Genomic DNA, 20741 nt, shown 5'->3' on the forward strand with positions numbered 1-20741 from the left:
CTTCAGCAAGTTGTGGAAAAGAATGGCAAGAGCAACGATGCAAAAATGCCTGACGAATACCGAGGCCTCAAATTCATTAAAGAATGGCCCATCCTTCAGTCCACAGACCCCTGCTTGCTCCTGTGGCCACCACACACCCACCAGCCTTTATCTCCTAGAGAAGCATAAAAGGAATGAGGATCTGATGAGCACTAGCACTTCAGTGACAAAACATAGTGACTGCCAATGTTTGGGGTTCTTACATCACTGAAGGGAAAGGGCAAGTCACAAAAGGAACCATATCAACTTATGTAAGACATGGCACGGAACGGAGAAATTTCGCAGAGAAGAACAGCAAACTCACCACTTGCTAGGATTCATGAAACCTCCCATAGTTGCAGATTGCCCCAAACCATGACATCAGGGAGGCTGGGAAGCCACCCAACTTCCTCTATTTATCAAGCTGGCTAAAACCCAGGGTAATACCAGCGTGACCCAAAAAATAAATTTAAAAAAAGGCAGGCAGACTTTACAAGTGGTTTGGGTGGGAAGGAAACGACCTCCGGGTGTACTTAAGAGCCCTGCTCCAGTTTAGGGCCGCTCTCAGGGAGGCTGTGTCCAAGAGTCAAAACTCCCATCCTGGGCACCTGGCCACGGCACCCACACATCCTAGGGATAATCTGCAACCCACTGGTGAAAGAGCACAGGTAACAGCAGCCCTAGGCAGTTGTCCCACTGTCCTCCAAGGAAAGACCAACCAAAAAAAACCAAAACCAACCAAAACAGAACTGTGACATGCAGCATCCTGGAGGGTTCAGCACTTCATTAGGAACCTAATGATTCATTGGTGACCCAGACCGACAGGCACAGACTGGCTCAAAGTTCCTGGCGATGACACTGACACCGACACCATGGAATAAATGACCAGAGGACAAAGAGGCCTTGATACATTGGGATGGGGCCAGAAAGAAGGAAAGAGGACTTTCTTCACACTAGTAGGAAAAAAAATTGTACAAATGGAGATGATGGGGAAGGCAAAGTTATATACAGGAGAAGGTTGGGGATATGCACATTCTTGGTTTTAGAGTGGTAGGTATTGCCATCGAGGAACAAACAAGAGTGGTTCTAAAACCTTGTGGTGGCCCTGGTACTGATCAGACCCTGCCTCATAGGACCCTGACCTGCACAGACTGGTTTGTTCAGTTCTGGATGCCACCACTCAAGAGGAGTTAAATTGTGAGATGGCTCTGGAAAACTAAAGATCATTCATTCAACAAACATTTAACTGGGTGCCTACTGTGTGCCAAAAAACAAGACCACTCTGTACGGTTGTGCAGGTTGTGCCCTGCACAAAGGCTCATAGCCAAGGGGGCCGGCGAGCCTGAATCCAGAATGCCAGGCTTTGGCATCAGCTGCGGGCAGTTATGGGAGCACCGAGGAAGGACACCTAACCCAGTGTGGGGAAATAGATCCAGGAAAATCTCATCTAGGAAGTAATCATCAGGCTGCAGCCTAAAGGGCACAACTCCCTTTATATGAAGACATGGGCGAGAGTATTCCAAAGAGAGGAAATGGCTGAAACCAAGGCACAGCCAAAGAGTTTAAAGTGGAAGGACAGCATCCTGTGTCCATCCTTGTTAAATTGTAGAAGTGACTAACAGAGCTTTCGGAATTGCTTTGTGAAACATCTCAAATGATTACCCCTGGTCATCAGTCTGGAGGGGCTGCATGCTGAGGTGGAAAGAAGCAGCCAGGAGAAGTCATCGATGGGCCTCTTGCAGCCATTGCTACCACGCTTTATTTTCCTGCAGCATGAGAAGCTTTCTTTTCTCTCTTCCCTTCCCTCCAGTCTTCTCTCCCTCTTTTCTCTTCTACTCTCCTTCACCCTACAGTGTCCCCCTTTTCCTTCCCTTCCCTTACCTAGCTTGAGGCTTGCCACGTATATTCCGGTGGCTAGAATGTTGCTGGTCACCTCTGCCCAGAGCTGGAGAAGAGAGTATCAAAGACCACATGGTGAGAGCCTCACCTTCAAATGACTCTCAGACCTCCAGTCCCAATAGTCTGGGTGAGGCAACCACCAACTCTCTACCCAAGATGACAGAACTAAGGCATTCCAAAATGGGACATAACCTTCCTTAGGGTATAAACAATTCTCACTTTCATAAATGCATAGGCAAGAATTTACCAATCTTTTACAAAAACTAGTTTACTATTTCACAAAAAGAACACTTATATACTTGATTTTTTAAATGCAAGTCTGACATTAAGCTATATTCATACAAAGTTCACCAGAGTGAGCTTTCTTCCATTAATATGAAAACATTTCACAGGAAAATTGAATTTAGATCATCACAACTTAAATCAATCTCAATTGAGATGACTGATATTTTCTAATTAACTCTGAACTTCTCTTTCTACTGGGTAGCAAAAAACACTGACCATTTCCCTCTATTTAAACTATGTTTTGATATTTTCTTTTCTTTTTTGTTTTTTGTTTGTTTGTTTTTTCCTTGAGACTGGGTCTCCTCTGTTGCTCAGGCTTAAGTGCAGTGGCACAATTACTGCAGTCTCAATATCCCAGGCTCAAGTAATGCCATCGCCTCAGCCTCCTGAGTAGCTGGGACCACAGACACATGCCACTACACCCAGCTACTTGATGGGTTTCACTATGTTGCCCAGGCTGGTCTCCAACTCCTGGGCTCAAGCAATCCTTCTGCCTCTGCCTCCCAAATTCCTGGGATTACAGGTGTGAGCCACCACACCTGGCCTGATATTATATTTTCAATGATGATAGAAAATACGACCAAAAGCCACACAGATAAGGAAAGAACAATTGTTCATGTAGGATGGGTCTCACCAAGTAGTAAGAAAACAACACACATAAATGTTTCCTTTGTTTAGTAAGCCTTTGTTGTATATTGGACACTTGGGCTATAAATTAAGGCTGGTGCATTAATTTTTTTCTATTTCCATATATATCTGCCACATGAGATGTACTAAATCTTAACTCTAGGAAATAAAAGATGAGGAAAGCCTTGCCCACAAAGTTGTTATTATTCTTACTGGAAATGATTAAGAAGTTACCTTATTATCTAGCCCTATTTGACAGAAAAACTGTGGAGGATAGGAATTTAGTGATTTATTAACAACATTTTAAAAATTCAATTTGAGGGCCTCAAACTCCACCTCAAAATTGCTGTATCTCTGCCAACTTTGCCAGTAAGAGAAGTTTCTAGCCCCTCCCTTTTGTGGCTGATCGCAAAGCTGCTCATAAACTCTTCCTAGGGTGGAGGGTGGGAGGAGGGAGAGGATCAGGAAAAACAACTAGTGGGTACTAGGTTTAATACCTGGGTGATGAAATAATATGCACAACAAATCCCCATGACACAAGTTTACCCATATAACAAACCTGCACATGTATACTTGAACTTAAAACAAAAGTTAAATAAAAATAAAATAAAAACAAAACTCTTCCTATTCTAGTTTGCCTATCCATTTTGCCTATCCATAATCACATTGCAAAATCCATGCAATGTGATTTTGCAGCTCCTCCTATCAAAAGGTGGAGTCTGTTGCTCCACCCCTTGAATGCTCCACCCCTTGAATGTAGCAAATGTGATACAACCAGAAGCATGAAAAGTGCTTGAGCATGGAATTTGCTCTCTCTTGCTGCTCTTTAAGGCTCAAGCCACCATGTAAGAGTGGAAACCAGCCTGAGCTAGCTGGCCAGATGATGAAAGACACATGCCTGGTCAGGCATTGCTCCAAACAAGAGCTGGCCAACCCCCAGGCAAAGGGTCATCTGGTAGACTGGCAGCTGACAGCAGATGCATGAGTGAGCCCAACTGAGACCAGCAGAAGAACCATCTTGCTGAGCCCTGCCAAGATTGTGGACTCAAAAATTGTGAACTAATTAAAATGGTTGTTGCTTTAAGCGGCTAAGTTTTGGGCTGTTTTGTTACGTGGAAAAAACTAAGTTATACACCTTCTTTCTTATTTCCCTTCCTCCTCATTCTTTCCCTTCCTCTTTATCTACCCTTTCTTCCTTTCATTATTTCTCCCCAGTCATCTTCCTTTCTCCTTTTCCTTCAGTAAGTACTACAAATACCCATTTAAGGGAAGGGCCCATTATGTATAAGATGCTGGCCTGGGCTGATTCAAATTCAAATTCTAATTCTAATTCAAAGCCCGGCTCATTTTACGCTCCCTCTATACACTTCCTCTGGAGCCCACATAAGCAGATTCTGCAGACCTTGCATGGTCCATGGGCCCTACTCATAAAGACATGAACCAAGATGTTTCCGCAGACACTGGGCAGAGTTTGCAGCCAGTTTCTGGGCATTTGCTCATGATAATCTCCCTGAAAGAAATATTTGTTACTGTGACCTGTTGAGTGTGTTCTAGCTCTCCCTTCTACCTGTTGCTCCTAGCCATCGGAGAGGAGAGGAAAATGGGCCTTCGAGCCAGACACCCAAGGGTTAAGGGCATGGTTTAAGACCCCCCTCCCTCACATGGCTGCCCAGGCTAAGAAAGAAGGCAATATATTTATAACTACAGGAAACAATGTACTGTGAGTGGTAAAATGCTTAGATTTCCATTTGTTTACTATACAAATAAGAGAAAATCAATACGTTCATCTTGCTAATGACATCAAGCCACTCAGTACAACTCAGAAGCCGGAAGGTCATTTCTTGAAATGCTTGTCTTTCTTCTTCCACATTTCTAATTTATTCTTTATTCTCACTCTAACTTATTTTTTTCTCCTGAATGATTTGTTTTTTGGACTTTTTAAAAGTTGACTTTTCCTTAGTGTCCCAGAACCTATCTATTTGTTTGTGGTTATAATGTTAATGTTTAGAAAGGTCAAATTAGATGTTGAGGTTGGGTAAGTGTTCATTTTCTAATGAGGAAACAAAGATGTGATACAAAAATTCACACCAAGAAGTGCGATATTGCGATTACGGCAAGTGCCACAAAGCAACACATCAGGAGCTCTGGGTGAAGACAGTGCGATCTGACCTAAGGGATTGGGGAAGGCTTCCCTGTGGAAGTGATGCTGAAACTGGAAGGGTAAGTGAGAGGAACTTGCCCACCAAAGAGGCAGGGAAAGACCGTATCAAGTAGAGGAAGTAGTATGTACAAAGGCACTGTGGCAAGAGGTAATGTCATTCACGTAAGGAACTGAAGAAAGGTAGGAGTGGACAGGACATGCTGAGGCAAGGAGAGGACAGTGAAAGATGAGGCTGGAGAGACAGAAAAGGCCCAGCTCCCAAGGGGGCTTGGTGGCCAAGGTAAGGATTTGTACCTTTGTTTTGAGAGCCATGGAAAGTCACTGAAGGATTTTAAACAGTGGGCAGTGTGTTCAGATTCACATTTTGACAAGATTGTTCTAGCAATTTTTGCATGGAAAATGAATAGGAGGGGGTCTCAGTGGAAGTGGGGGTCCAGTTTGGAATTTCAGCTCTCCATTCTCAAACATTGTTCTGAATGTCTGAGCAATTCAGTAAAACAAAAATCCAAAGTAAGAATTAGAATCAAAAATGGAGACGACAGACTTGTTTACATCACACACACACACACACACACACACACACACACACACACACGCACGCACACACGAAAATCTATTAAAATATAATGGGAATTAGAGTTCAGAAAAGAAGAGTCAGAATAATTATACAAATAAGTTTTTCCTCTACACCAGGGGCCTGCAGACCTTTTCTGCAAGGGTAAGACAGTAAACATTTCCAGCTTTGTATGCTGTAGGATTTCTGTTGCAATTACTCAACTCTGCCATTGCAGCACAAAAATAGCCACAGGCAATCTGTAAATGAATGAGTGTGGCTGTGTGCTAATAAAGCTTTATTTACAAACACAGGCAGCTTGTGGGATTTGGCCTTTGGGCACTAGTTTGCCCTGCTCTCTACCAAGGAGGAAGTAATTATAGTATTCGAGGTGAGAAACAAGGCTAGATGAAGATGGTGGTGGTGGTGATGAACGATGGACATACTGAGCAGCATTCAGGAGGAAGAATTGACATGGCTTGGGTCTGGGTTGGATATAAAGAGTGAAAAAGTCGCAGGCACTGCCTAGAGTTCAGCTAAGACAAGTGAGGATCAAAGGCAGTGAAGCAGCTGCGTATGAACTGGAATCCAGGTCACCTGACAACTTGTCCACCCCTGGGGTCTGGTGTGCCTTCTCACCACAGCCACTGGCCTTCTGCCAGCCCAATCCACAGCCTTCGATCCCAGCTCCTGCAGCATCCCAGCATCCCACTGCTGCTAGGTTACAAGTGTATGGGATGCTTTCTCGAAATGCTTTTGGCCTTCATAGTCACATGCAATTTCTACAGGGTTAACAACACCTTCCAGCTTTTTCCCTCACATCAGTTCCCCTGCAACAACTTGAAAATAAGTCAGCTATCAATGATAGCAAATTAGCAGAGTAGATGGTCAATGCCTAATTTGATGGGGGCAGAGAATAAAACTGGGGGAGGGGGTGAAATTAACCAGACAGAGCAGCTTTAGAACGATAAGCTTGGAGCCAGGTGTCTGGAGAGGATGAGAAGGGTCAAAGGCAGGAGGGGGAGAGGAAACCCAAAGGGGCAGGTGCAAGGACAGTAACTTCCCAAGCTGCAGGGGATGGCCATAGCCTGGCCCATCAAGAGAGGGAAAGCAGTCCTGCAGCTCTGAGTGGGGTGTGCACAGTCCCTTTTTACCTGCTCTTACTCTCCAGCCTCACCTTCCTCACCCAGCATCTTAAAATTTGGTCCTGGCCGGGCGCGGTGGCTCAAGCCTGTAATCCCAGCACTTTGGGAGGCCGAGACGGGCAGATCACGAGGTCAGGAGATCGAGACCATTCTGGCTAACACGGTGAAACCCCGTTGCTATTAAAAAATACAAAAAACTAGCCAGGCAAGGTGGCAGGTGCCTGTAGTCCCAGCTACTCAGGAGGCTGAGGCAGGAGAATGGCGTAAACCCAGGAGGCGGAGCTTGCAGTGAGCTGAGATCTGGCCACTGCACTTCAGCCTGGGCGACAGAGCGAGACTCCATCTCAAAAAAAAAAAAAAAAAAAAAATTCGGTCCTTGCCCCTGTCAGGAGCAACTGCACAAGCCCATCCTGAACCAGGACCTAGTCCAGGAGTTGTCTGGCGAGATGGAGGAGGACCTTCACATTGACTTGTGCCTTAGAGCCTTCAGTTGCACTTGTTCCGTGAAGGCTATGAGGCAGTTAACAACCAAGACCACAGATGACAAAATGGCACTTTGTATTCCCCTCCTCACCCCCTGCAAAGAAATCAAGTTCAAGGAGAATATAAATTAGAGAAGGAGATCAGGACCAAGGAGGGAAACTGGGAAGTTGGGCAGTAGGTAAGTAGGTCACAAGGCCTTCACCTTTATATTATCAAACTACAAACATGGCTCTTTGGTGCCCAAATAGAAAAGGGGATCATGTTTTATTCTGAAATCTTATCCATGAACAAGAGAAAACATGACAATCCTTAGAGAAGGCCAAGCTTTTCCTCGCAGCTAGTCCTCAACTGACCTGCTCAGGGCTTGGCCACACTCAGCACCTCCACTTCCTCTTCCCAGCGTCTCCCGAACTGATTTCAATCGGGCTTTTGTGTTATTCTTATCAAGGTCATAACCTCCACCTTGGCACAGTTCTCAGATCTCAGCTTACTCCTCTCAGCAGTCTTGAATGGTAGATCCCACAGTCTGCAGGAAGTTGTGGCCCTTAACTGAGCCCCTCTTCTAAATGGAGGCCAGTCTGTGTGCACAAGGAGAGGATAAAGGGGAACGTTCTGAGAAGGCAAGAAACTCACATGTTCACCTCTATGCGTGGATGAACAGTGGGAGAAAACGTGCTCATGGTCATAAGAACACTGCTTTGAGGACAGAAAGATGGGAGTGACTGATTATATCTTTTGTGTGTTTGGGGAGATGGCAGGCAGGGAAACATGTTCTATACCAGAGAGTCTGAAGATGACGGTGACCTAGAGTCTATTAAGACTTCACTAGAGTAGGACTCCTCCTCCACCCCAAAAGTTGTTTTTAATTTTTGACTAATATCTAAAAGATCGCCTCTGAAGGCTTGTTTTTGTTTGGTTGGTTGTTTGGTAAGGCCTTGCACCCAATAAAACATGCAAATTTCAATGACCGTGGTCATTAAAGGGCACGTGTGACTTAATTTATCAAGTCAGACTACTCACAATAGCAAAGATATGGAATCAACCTAAGTGTCTATCAATGGTGGACATAAATGTGGTATGTAGGTATACACACACACACACACACACACACACACACAGACACCCCATGGAATACTACCCAGCCATGAAAAAGAATGAAATCACGTCCTTTGCAGCAACATGGATGAAACTGGAGGCCATTATCTTAACTCAGAAACCGAAAGCCAAATAATGCATGTTCTTACTTATAATTGGGAGCTAAATAACGTGACATGTACATAGAGTATGGATAGATAGACATAGAGTATGGATAGATGGATATAGAGTATGCATAGATGGACACAGAGTATGGATAGATGGACATACAGTATGGATAGAAAGCAGGGAGGGTGAGAGGGAGGTGAGGGGTGAGAAATTACCTAACGGCTATAATGTACACTATCCAGGTGATGGTTACACTCAAAGCCTAGACTTCACCACTACACAATTCCTCCATGTAACAAAGCTGCAATTGTACCTCCTAAATCTTTTTTTTTTTTTAATGATCAGGTCAGTTTGGGTGGTGAACAGGGATACGGCAGGCTTCAGTGACCGGGCAGAGCCCAGTGGGGTCAGGCATGGACGACACAGGCACATTGGGATGGGAAGACCTGCTATTAGCTGGGAGAGGGCGGAGGAGGAGGGAAGGGGATGACTCCCAAGGAAGGGGTTTGCCTCCCAAGGAAGGGCTCTGCCTACCTTGATGGGTTTGCTGGGCTGTGCCTCAGAACCTGGAAGTCAGTGCCATTCCCATCAGTGCTCCTATAGAGAGGAAAGTCTTGCAGTGGCTGTTCGATTTTCTTTCCTCGCTCATCAAAACACTTTCCCTCCGCGCATCAATGCTACCTGCTCCTTCTGCTTACCACGCATTCCAATGACTCTGCCCAGTTCCACCGGAAGCGGAGTTATTTTGGAAGGCTGGATGGTGTGCGGTAGGGTGGAGGGAGCCAGAACGGGAAGCCTCGCATGGTGGAAACTCCTCTATCACCAGGGAACTTGGCTGCAGCCCCAAGCCCTGGCCTCCCACCAGAGCGGGGCCATACACTTTCTCCTTCTTTTTTTAGTACTATTCTCTCTGACCCGCCCAGGGCTGGGATGTTGCAGTGTGTTTTTCCAGGAGACCCGGCAAACAGCAACTTGACAGGTTCAATGGTTCCCATTGACAGACTGAATGGACTCCTCTGAACACTACGAAACTGGACACAAAAACAGCCCATAAAAATCCTGCCTCCCGCAGGCGTCTGGACGCTGCCTTTTCCCAAATGACCCTCCAGCAGCACGGATGCCGCATGGGTGGCTGAGCAGCATTTTTTGAGTGATTTTTCCAAAACTGGGGTGTTCCAAGTGGTGTGGGAGTATTATTTTTTCCCTTGCAGTAAGAGACTAACTCACCAGATAATTTGAGAAAACGGGAGACTACATGAGTCATGTTACTCCCAAAGCTAATCATTTGCCACCGGACCCCAAAGCCTCCATGAACCATGAGGTGCCCCGGATCTGCCTGTTATGAGGTCTGGAACTCACTGTAATACACTGCGGGGAAGGCAGTGTGATGTCTGTGTGTGCCGGTTAGTTTAAGCTGGAACTTGATGAGTGCTCTGCAAACTTTATAGCACGAAGGCCCCTCTCTCAAGGCAGCTCCCACACGTCCTTCTGCCATTGCGACCTTGACCTATAGTCCACACTTCGCTGATCAGCATACCAAATGCCAGAAGCATTTTCTTAGTGAAACTGGTAACTTGTTAATTAGAATGATAAATAGAATGCCGAGGAAAAAGTAAACATCAATTCTCTCATCCGAAATAAAATAATCACATAATCTAGTCTCAGGGACAGCTGAAAAATTTTATAGTAAAAACAGTGCCAGGGAGCGAGGTGCAGTGGCTCACGCCTGTTATCCCAGCACTTTGGGAGGCCAAGGTGGGAGGACTACTCAAGTCTAGGAGTTGGAGTCCAGCCTGGGCAACATAGTGAGACCCTCCCCCATCTCAATAAAAAATACAGAAATTAGCTGGGTGTGGTGGCATGTGCCAGTAGCCCCAGCTACTTGGGAGGCTGAGATGGGAGGATTGCTTGAGTCCAGGAGGCTGAGGCTTCAGTGAGTCAAGATTGTGCCACTGCACTCCAGCCTGGGCAACATAGTGAGACCCTCCCCCATCTCAATAAAAAATACAGAAATTAGCTGGGTGTGGTGGCATATGCCAGTAGCCCCAGCTACTTGGGAGGCTGAGATGGGAGGATTGCTTCAGTCCAGGAGGCTGAGGCTGCAGTTAGCCAAGATTGTGCCATTGCACTCCAGCCTGGGCAACAGAGGGAGACCCTGTCTCAAAAACTTAAATTAAAAAAAATTTTAAAGTACAGGGTACATATGAAATGAAATATTTTAATCATCTCCCAGGTTCTCATTGGAAAGGGTAGGGTTAAAAGGAAATGGGCCAGGCCAGGTGAGGTGGCTCACGCCTGTAATCCCAACACTTTGGGAGGTCGAGTCGGGTGGATCACCTGAGGTCAGGAGTTTGAGACCAGCCTGGCCAACATGGTGAAACCCTGTCTCTACCAAAAATAAAAAAATTCAGCCAGGCGTGGTAGCATGTGCCTGTAATCCCAGGTACTTAAGAGGCTGAGGCAGGGAGAATTGTTTGAACCCAGGAGGCGGAGGCTGCAGTAAGCCAAGATTGCACCCTGCACTCCAGCCTGGGTGACAGAGCGAGACTCTATTCAAAAAAAAAAAAAAAAAAAAAAAAAAAAAAAATCTGTATTGTAGTTAGCAATAGGTTGAAAAACTACCATTTGATAGAAAAATGATTCTGCCTGGATAAAAATATAATGTGTTAATTCAAGTAAAAACAAGTGTACAATATCTCAAAAGATCTGCTTTTAAAATTCCCTTGCCAGAAATATTACAAGCTGCTTTTGGTTATCTTATAGTACTAATGCCACATTATTGACAAAATTGTCAAAGCCTTTTCACTATTACAGAAAAAAGGGAGGCGTGGGGAGGTGGTGAGGTATTTTCAGTGAGTCATGATGAGAACAGCCAGTGTTTAATTTTAGCCTATCACAGTCGTGGGATAAAGTAGTTGCTGATATCTGCTGCCTCCATACCTGGGATTCTTTACCCATCAAATGGGGATAATCTTCTTATTGTGTCCTAAAATTCTTATGAGTAATGAGTCAGTCAGTACAGGAAAAGTGCTTAGCAGACTTTGGCTTAGAGCACTTGTTCAAAAATATTAGCTGTGTTAGTGCCATCATTAACTGCTTCTGGGCACCAGGCACTCTGCAAATTGCTCCACATACATCGCCGTGGCTGAGATTTCATGTGCTTTTCTAGAAGAGAAGAGGTCTGGCATGGGCCTGCTGCCCTTCCTGCACACTTTCCTCCTTGGCCATGCCATCCCATCCAGCCCCTCTCTGTTTCCCCTTCTTATGCTCTTCTTTCCGCTCCCGCCTGATCACAGCTGTCCCCAGGAATAGAGCTAATATCACACCTGACCTCTTTGTGTGAAGGTCGTATTGAGCTTCCTCTCTCAAAAGGCATCTCTTCTTTGGCCAGGCATGTGGCTCATGCCTGTAATCTCAGCACTTTGGGAGGCCAAGGCAGGCGGATCACTTGAGGTCAGGAGTTCGAGACCAACCTGGCCAACATGGCAAAACCCCGTCTCTACTAAAAATACAAAAATTAGCTAGGTGTGGTAGTGGGTGCCTGTAATCCCAGCTACTGGGGAGGCTAAGGCAGGAGAATCGCTTGAATCTGGGAGGTGGAGGTTGAAGTGAGCCGTGATAGCACCACTGCACTCTAGCCTGAGCAACAGGGTGAGACTCTGTCTCAAAAAAAACAAAGGCATCTGTTGTTTAAACTAACTCGTAGGACTGAATTAATGACTTGTCCTTGGTTACAGGAATCCGGGGCCTGGGAGAGAAAGTGTGAATGCTATTTGAGGGACCAAGACCACATTTGGGAGGTTCATTCTTTCGCAGCTGAGGACCTTATACATGGGTCATCTCCTCCCCACCCTGGCCCTGGTGGCAGGACACCCTCACTGCATCGAGGGTGAGCGTACTCTGCTGTGCTCAGGCACCTTCCCATTCAACAAATATTTATTAAGTAAATACCATGTGCTAGGCACTACGGGAGGTGCTAGGAGTGCAGCGGTGAACAAGACACATACAACCGTGCCCTTTTGGGTCGTACGTGCCAGTGCAGCATTCAAACAAATAAAAATGCAAATGGATGAATCTATGAAACATTGACAGTTTTAAAGAGAGCTATAAAGCAAACATATAAGAGGATGAATTATATTTTTAGAGGAGACAATGATGCAAAAAGCAACTGGCTCAATATTGGAAAGAAAGTTAGCAGTTCAAAGGAACGTCACACATGATAATTTCTATTAAGATGTTCATTTTGGCAGGTGCCAGGCTAATGCTTTGCCACCGTGCGGGAAAGCTAACTGAAAGTAGGGGGACATGCCTTTTCACTCAATTTCTCCTCTATGTTTTTTTTTCCTTTATGTCTAGAGATGGGACTAGGCTAGACCAGTGTGTTTATATTTCCTCTCAGGCCAGCTTCAGATGAAAATGTGTAGGAAAAAGCTCCTCTTAAAGGAATCAAAATAATACTTAGAGAACATAGTAAATGTCATTTGCTTGTAAGCTGTTTGGCTAAAGTTATATGGTTAGACTAGAAAATGCACTCCCTCTAGAGCTGAGGAAAAATTGCTTTATTCTTGATACACAGCAAAACACCAATCAGAGGGGGGACCATGGGTGGGCTGAATTTGTTTTTTATTGGGTTTTTCTGTAATTTCCAAAAATGTAATGATAAAGATATATATTTTTAAAACAGAAAAATAAATATTCTCACAGGCATAGCAGATTTTGTAGGATTTTTTTTTAAATCCAAGTAACAGCAAAACAGAACCACACCACTAGTAGCTCAGTAAAACCTGTATGTTAGTAATAACTATAAAGCAAATACATAAAGCAGAGAAGTAGATATGAAGTGTGTTGGGGTGGGGGAGGTAGCAATTTTAGAGAGGTGTCTTGTGACACCATCATGAGAAGATGACATCTGAGCAAAGCTGCTAAGGGAGGTCAGGGAGTGAGCCAGAAGGCACTGCCACACAGAAGATGAATCCTCAATTACCTATTAAACCAGATAAGCAAAATTGCTCCAGACAGGAATCAGTTCAGACTTAATGGGACCAAGTAATGGGTCAGAAGAAAATTGAGGCCAGATACGGTAGCTCATGCCTGTAATCCCAGCACTTTGGGAGGCCAAGGCAGGTGGATCACTTGAGGTCAGGAGTTTGAGACCAGCCTGGCTATCATGGTGAAACCCCGTCTCTACTAAAATACAAAAATTATCCAGGCATGGTAGCAGGCGCCCGTAATTCCAGCTACTCTGGAGGGTGAGGCAGGAGAATCGCTTGAACCCAGGAGGTAGAAGTTGCAGTGAGCCAAGATCGCGCCACTGCACTCCAGCCTGGGCAATACAGTGAGACTCCATCTAAAAAAATAAAAATAAAAAAATTAAGTGATGGGCTGGCCTGGCATTGACAAGAAACAACAGCCAATGCTTCCTATGGCATGGATTGAACTTCCGATGGTATGGATTGAACAGTAAATGCTTCCTACGGCATGGATTGAACTGCTTTATTTGTTTTTTTTTTTTTTTTTTGAGACGGAGTCTCACGCTGTTGCCCAGGCTGGAGTGCAGTGGCGCGATCTCGGCTCACTGCAAGCTCCGCCTCCCGGGTTCCCGCCATTCTCCTGCCTCAGCCTCCTGAGTAGCTGGGACTACAAGCGCCCGCCACCGCGCCCGGCTAATTTTTTGTATTTTTAGTAGAGACGGGGTTTCACTGTGGTCTCGATCTCCTGACCTTGTGATCCGCCCGCCTCGGCCTCCCAAAGTGCTGGGATTACAGGCTTGAGCCACCGCGCCCGGCGAACTGCTTTATTTGTATTAACTTACTTTATTTGTATTAACTCACTTAATCTCTGTGACGACCCTAGTTAGGGCATGCATATAACTTAATGTCCAAACGGGGGTATGTGAGAGTAAAATGGGGGCACTATTGATTAATGTGGAAAAAACAGGCATAAATCAGAGTTGCCTTGGGAAAACCAGGATACAGCACGACCTGACCTAGAAGGCATACAACTATGACTGCTTTATAGACAAGAAAACTGAGGCAGGGCACAGAGAGGTTAAATAACTTGCCTGATGTCACAAAGGTAAGTCGCAGAGCAAGCATTTGAACTTGGGCTGCTGAGCTTCTGAGCCCACATTCGTGACACCTACACATGATTGCCTTTCTGTGTTTCATGCGCTAAGAAGCTTGTCACACTAAAAACCTGGGTTGTCTTTGTCACTGGAAAGTAGAAAACGCACCAGCTTTTAGAGTTGAACACCAGCACTAGGCCAGGCACAGTGGCTGACGCCTGTAATCCCAGCATTTTGGGAGCCTAAGCTGAAAGGATCCCTTGAACCCAGGGATTTGAGACCAGCCTGGGCAGCACAGAGAAACCCTATCTCTACAAAAAATTCAAAAATTAGCTGGGCATGGTTGTGCATGCCTGTGGTTTCAGCTACTTGGGAGGCTGAGGTGGGAGGATCACTTGAGCCCAGGAGGTTGAGGCTGCAGTGAGCCATGATCATGCCACTACACTCCAGCCCAGACAAAAGGGCGAGATCCTGTCTCAAAAAAACACCAAAAAAAAAGAAAAAAAAAAAAAGAAAAAAAAAAACCACGACCACTTTACAAGGTCAGCAACCCTGGACAACCATAATAACCTCTTCAAGCCTCATTTGAGTCACCTGTAAAACAAAGCTACTGAGACCTACCTCATAACAAACACTACTTCAACACTCAGATGAGATTGTGTTCCTGACAACGCTTTAGAAGCTGAAAAGCACAACATGGGTAGAATCCTCAAAAGTTATCATACGTAAAAATCTGCATTTCCTCTGCAAAGGGTCAAATAGTAAATATTTTCCGTAAAAGGCCAAATATGAACTATTTTAGGCTTTGCAGCCAAAATGGTCTCTATTGCAATGACTGAACTCTGCTGTTGCAATGCAAAAGCAGCCACGGAAAACATGTAAGTGAATGAGCGTGACTCTGTTGCAATAAACCTTCGTTTACAGAAACAGATGGAGGGCCTTGGGCCATGGTTTGCCAACCGCTGGCCTAGAAAAATGCTATATAAAATTGCAACCCCTCAAGGCTTCCTGTGCCTCTTTCCCAAGATTCATTTTCCTCCACAGACACCACCTAACACCATCTAACCGACTGTGTATTTTACTGAAATACTGTCTGCTTTCCTTACTGGAAGATAAGCTTCTTTGCTGAAGGCAGAAGTTTTGTCTGCTTGGTTTACTGTTGAGTCCTCAGTGCCTGGCACATACTATCGACATTATAAATATATGTGAAAAGAATGCATGGCTGAATGAATGGAGAGGTTTTGAAGGAGCTGGACATACTATTGGGAAAGGAAGGCAAATCTATGCCAGGCAAAAAAGGAAACAGATAATGACATCTGAAAACAGGGGAAGAAAAGCAACGGCAAATGAAAACAAACTCAGCTTTACAATTCCTCAGCTTTGCCATTCCTCACGGGCAAAGGGTAAAAGGATTAGTTGCAAAACCAATTTTGTGGGTTGTGAACATATGGAAGAACTAAAGCCTTATAAAACAATTTCCAAAGTTAGCTGGTTAAAATCTAAAGGAATTATTGGCTGGATTAAGATTTAGTTAGAAGAATAGCTTGAGGTGTGTTTCAGATCAACTAATCATGACAGTATATGTGTGTGTGTGTGTGTGTGTGTGTGTGTGTGCGTATGTGTGTGTAATTCCTGCTCTTCCCCCACCCTGGCAACTGTGAGTTCAGTTGTTCTCTGGGAGTGGTTTGTGGATAAAGCAAAGGAAGAAAAATGAGCTAGAGCTACATGTAGCCAAGAGGATAAATCTCACAAAAATAGTATTGAATGAGATGAAAGTTGCAAAATATGAAAGTAAAAAACATACCAATCTTATAAAGCTTAAAAGCATGCAAGTAGCATTCTCTCTTGCTTAAGGACATATTCTTATGTAGGAAAATATAAAGAAATGTATGAGAAGGATAGCCAGGCACGGTGGCTCACACCTGTAATCCCAGCACTTTGGGAGGCCGAGTTGGGCTAATCACTTGAGTCTAGGAGTTCGAGACCAGCCTGGGAAACATGGTGAAACCCATTCTCCACAAAAAATACAAAAATTAGCCGACCCTACAGATGTGCACCTGTAGTCTCAGCTACTTGGGAGGCTGAGATGAGAGGATCATTTGAGCCTAGGAGGTCAAGGCTGCAGTGAGCTGGGATGGAGCTACTGCACTCCAGCCTGGGCCATAGAGTGAGATGCAATATCAAAAAGAAAAAAAAAAAAAAAAAAAGAAATGTATGAGAAAGCTAAACACCAGTTTCAGGATAGTGCTTACCTTTATGCACTTTTGAAAACTGATGCGGCGGCAGAGTTAAGGATCTCCAGCTGATACCCCTTTAATGGCACAGGTTCAAAGGGGATGGAATTCCACATGCAGCACATACTGAGCCAGCAGTGACCCACCCTCAACAGGTCCCCAAGAGCAAAGGCCATATAGGAGTCAGAGCCACATGCCTGATTTCCTGACCCAGTGCTCTGATTGCCTGAGCTAATTATCCACAAGCAGCCGATCCCAGCAATAACAAGCCACAAGAAGTGGCTCGCTTTACTTCAGGTACCATTTAGATGTTAGTAGGGGAGGAAGATGAAGTATTGCGGTGAAAATATTGCCGGGTGTGGTAGCTCATGCCTATAATCCCAGCACTTTGGGAGGCCAAGGCAGGCAGATCACTTGAGCCCAGGAGTTCAAGACCAAAGTGCTGGGATTACAGGCGTGAGCCACCGCACCCGGCCTGGACTCCCTCTTTAAAAGGTAATGTCTTTCACACCACTTATACATGCAAGAAAGCAAGACGAAGGACTCATTTCTCTTATTTTAAGGGCTATTTTGCAGGAACTGTTATGAACATAACTCTGAGGACTAGGACAGGCCTTGGCAAAGTTAACAAGCCCACCTCACTTGAAGAAAATCAGCTTCCTCTTTAGTACTCTTTGTGTCTTCTAGGTGGGGGCCATTCTCAACTTGTAGGTGCCCAATGACCTCATACTTTTTCACTGGCTCTCAGGAAAAGGCCTCGCATGGAGGCCCATCAAACAGGTTCTGTGCCAATTTACATTACAACACTTTAAACCAAGGAAATGAATCTCTAATTGTGGAATTTCAGATTTCAGCCAGATCAACAGATGAGATGCTGGTGGGGGTGGGGGGATGGGGGTGGAGTTGTGCACAGTTATTGCTATGGACTTGTGTGTCCCTCCTGCCAAATTCATATTTTGAAGCCCTAACCCCCAGGGTAACTGTCTCTCTCTCTCTCCCTCTCCCTCCCCACTTCCCCCACCTCTCTCTGCCAACTGAGGACACAGTGAGAAGGCAAGCTGCCTATAAACCCAGAAGAGGGAACTTACCAGAACCTGACCATGCCAGCATCTTGATCTTGAACTTCCCAGCCTCCAGAACTATGAGAAATACATTTCTGTTGTTTAGGCCACTCAATCTATGGTATTTTGTTCCGGCAGCCCAAGTTGACTAAGAAAGTTACAGGGTAGTGTCAGAGGCATTTGAGCCAGAGCAACTCCATCTTGAATAGAAGCTGGGTCAAATAAGGCTGAGACCTGTTGGGCTGCATTCACAAGAGGTTAGGCATTCTTAGTCACAGGATGAGATAGGAGGTCGGGGCAAGATACAGGTCACAAAGACCCTGCTGATAAAACAGGATGCAGTAAAGAGGCCAGCCAAAACACACCAAAAACCAAGACGATGACAAATATGACCTCTGGTCGTCCTCACTGCTCATTATACACCAATTATAATACATTAGCATGCTAAAAACACTCCCACCAGCGCCATGACAGTTTACAAATGCCATGGCAACATCAGGAAGTTACCCTATACAGTCTAAAAAGGGGACGAACCCTCAGTTCCGGGAATTCCCTGCCCCATCCTAGAAAACTCATGAATAATCCACCCCTTGTTTAGCATATAATCAAGAAATAACTGTAAGCATTATCAGTCAAGCAGCCCATGCCAATGCTCTGCCTATGGAGCAAACATTCTTTATGCCTTTACTTTCTTAGTAAACTTGATTTCACTTTACTCTATGGACTTGCTCCTAATTCTTTCTTGTATGAAGTCTAAGAACCCTCTTTTGGGGTCTGGGTCGGGACCTCTTTCCAGTAACAGTAGCAGTCACCTAGCCATCCACCCTTAATATTTTAATAGATGTTTAACATTAAAGCTAGCCCTGTTGATACAGCATGTACTCTTAAAATACCAAATCCAAAGGACCAAGTGTCTAATTAGGACCCCCAAGATACCCAGAGAAATAGGAGTCTGGCCTGGGGGCAGCACAGCCTGGCAGAGGTATGCAAAACTGTGAGACATCCAGGCCAGTGTGCCAAGTGAGGCCACCCTCCCAAACATCTCTGCCTGGTGTGGGTTCTAAAGATGAGACGAACCATAGAATGGGGAATTTCAAATACAAGGTCTTGAGGGGAAAAGGCTGGGTCCTATCACAAGTCTGAACATATAGAAGGACTAAACCCCAACTGGGGCCCAGGCAGCTCTAAAATCCCCTAAAATGCACTAAGAGGCATAGATTGTTCCAAGGTTCAGATCCACTTCAGTCTGGGGAAGAAAGCAGGAGGAGGAGAAAGCTGAGGACATGGCTAAGAGGGGCAGTGACCACCGACGCAAAGCTTCAGAAACGGGTGTAGGCAGGCCCTTGAAACTGAGTGTCAGGGGCTCTGTTCTGTAAAGGTCTGAGAAGGACTCCTCATCCCAAGAGGCTATGCAGAGAGCCCACCACAGAGAAACTCAGTGAGGGAGGCCTGTGGAAGGGAGTTGGCTGCAGCCAGGATGTGGTTTGTGGGAGCCCCCAGGGATGTGATCAAGCTTCTGAGGCAGAACCAGATACACCCTCCGGGTATGGGTCAAAAAAACCTAAACTAGCCTGACTGGGGCATCCAGAAAATCAACTCTGTTGACCAGATCCCAAAAAGGCCCAGGAACACAGAAGCATTCTCTCCATTGTCGGGCTTATTTCCAGCCATCTGACTGTTTGGTGTCATGCAGACAAAATATCTAGATACTGGTGAGATGCTCCTTAGAAGAAACCCCACGGGGCTCCCCTTTTTTATATATATATAAAATAGGATTTTATTAAAATTAACAAAAGGAATTCCTGACTGTTGACCAGTTTTGCCTTAGTTGGGTTCCTTCAGAAGGTAACTCCACTGGGCGTGGTGGCTCACACCTGTAATCCCAACATTTTGGGAGACCAAGGCAGGTGGATCACTTGAGTGAGGCCAGGAGTTGAAGACCAGCCTGGCCAACACGGTGAAATCACATCTCTACTAAAAATACAAAAATTAGTGGGGGGTGATGGCAGGCGCCTGTAGTCCCAGCTACTTGGGAGGCTGAGGGAGGAGAGTTGCTTGAACCCGGGAGGCAGAGGTTGCAGTGAGCCAAGATCGTGCCACTGCACTCCAGTCTAGGTGACAGAGCGAGACTCTGTCTCAAAAAAAAAAAAAAAAAAAAAAAGTAACTCCAAGACTGGGCGTGGTGGCTCACACCTGTAATCCCAGCACATTGGGAGGCCGAGTCAGGCAGATTGCTTGAGGCCAGGAGTTCGAGACCAGCCTGGCCAACATAGTGAAACCCCATCTCTACTAAAAATGCAAAAATTATATGTTTTGTATTTCTTCTTCCTTCTTCTTTCTTCTTCTTATTCTTCTTCTTCTTCTAGATGGGGGTCTTCCTATATTGCCCAGGCTGGTCTTGAACTCCTGGGCTCAAGTGATCCTTCTGCCTCAGCCTGAGTGTTATTCTCTTTGACTCATCCATGAAAGTGGATACAATGTGTCTACATGCATTTTTTTAAATTAAACTTTTATTAAAGTACAAATTATACACAAGGCCATCAGCAGTAGAAAGGATAAACCATGGTAGTCATGCAATGGAATATTATTCGGCAGTGACAACGATCCAACTATAATTAGTTGCTATTTAGGTCATGCTAAATAGTCCTTTTCAGAGACATGGATGAAGCTGGAAACCATCATTCTCAGCAAACTAACACAAGAACAGAAAACCAAACACCACATGTTCTCACTCATAAGTGGGAGTTGAACAATGAGAACACATGGACACAGGGAGGGGAACATCACACACTGGGGTCTGTAGGGAGATGGGGGGCTAGGGGAGGGACAGCACTAGGAGAAATACCTAATGTAGGTGATGGGTTGATGGGTGCAGCAAACCACCATGGCACGTGTATACCTATGTAACAAACCTGCACGTTCTGCACATATACCCCAGAACTTAAAGTATAATAAAAAAAATATTTTTAAATACAAAAATTAGCTGAAATACCCCGTCTCTACTAAAA

General features: G+C 45.1%; 1 protein-coding gene across 13 annotated transcripts in view; it reads right to left on the reverse strand.

The window, feature by feature from the left end:
* Positions 1 to 20741, reverse strand: part of ADGRG2 (adhesion G protein-coupled receptor G2) — a 134810-nt gene that overhangs the window by 97044 nt on the left and 17025 nt on the right. For 4 of the 13 annotated variants that reach the window (XM_065538044.2, XM_074028986.1, XM_074028985.1 and 1 more), the window contains exon 1: positions 8909 to 9091. The exons of the other annotated variants lie outside the window; for them this stretch is intronic. The gene's annotated coding sequence lies outside the window, so the exon portion shown is untranslated. Of the gene's footprint in view, positions 1 to 8908; positions 9092 to 20741 lie in introns of those variants that run through there. 13 annotated transcript variants of the gene reach the window in all.

The sequence above is a fragment of the Macaca fascicularis genome, chromosome X (assembly GCF_037993035.2).
Source record: "Macaca fascicularis isolate 582-1 chromosome X, T2T-MFA8v1.1".
Lineage (NCBI taxonomy): Eukaryota > Metazoa > Chordata > Mammalia > Primates > Cercopithecidae > Macaca > Macaca fascicularis.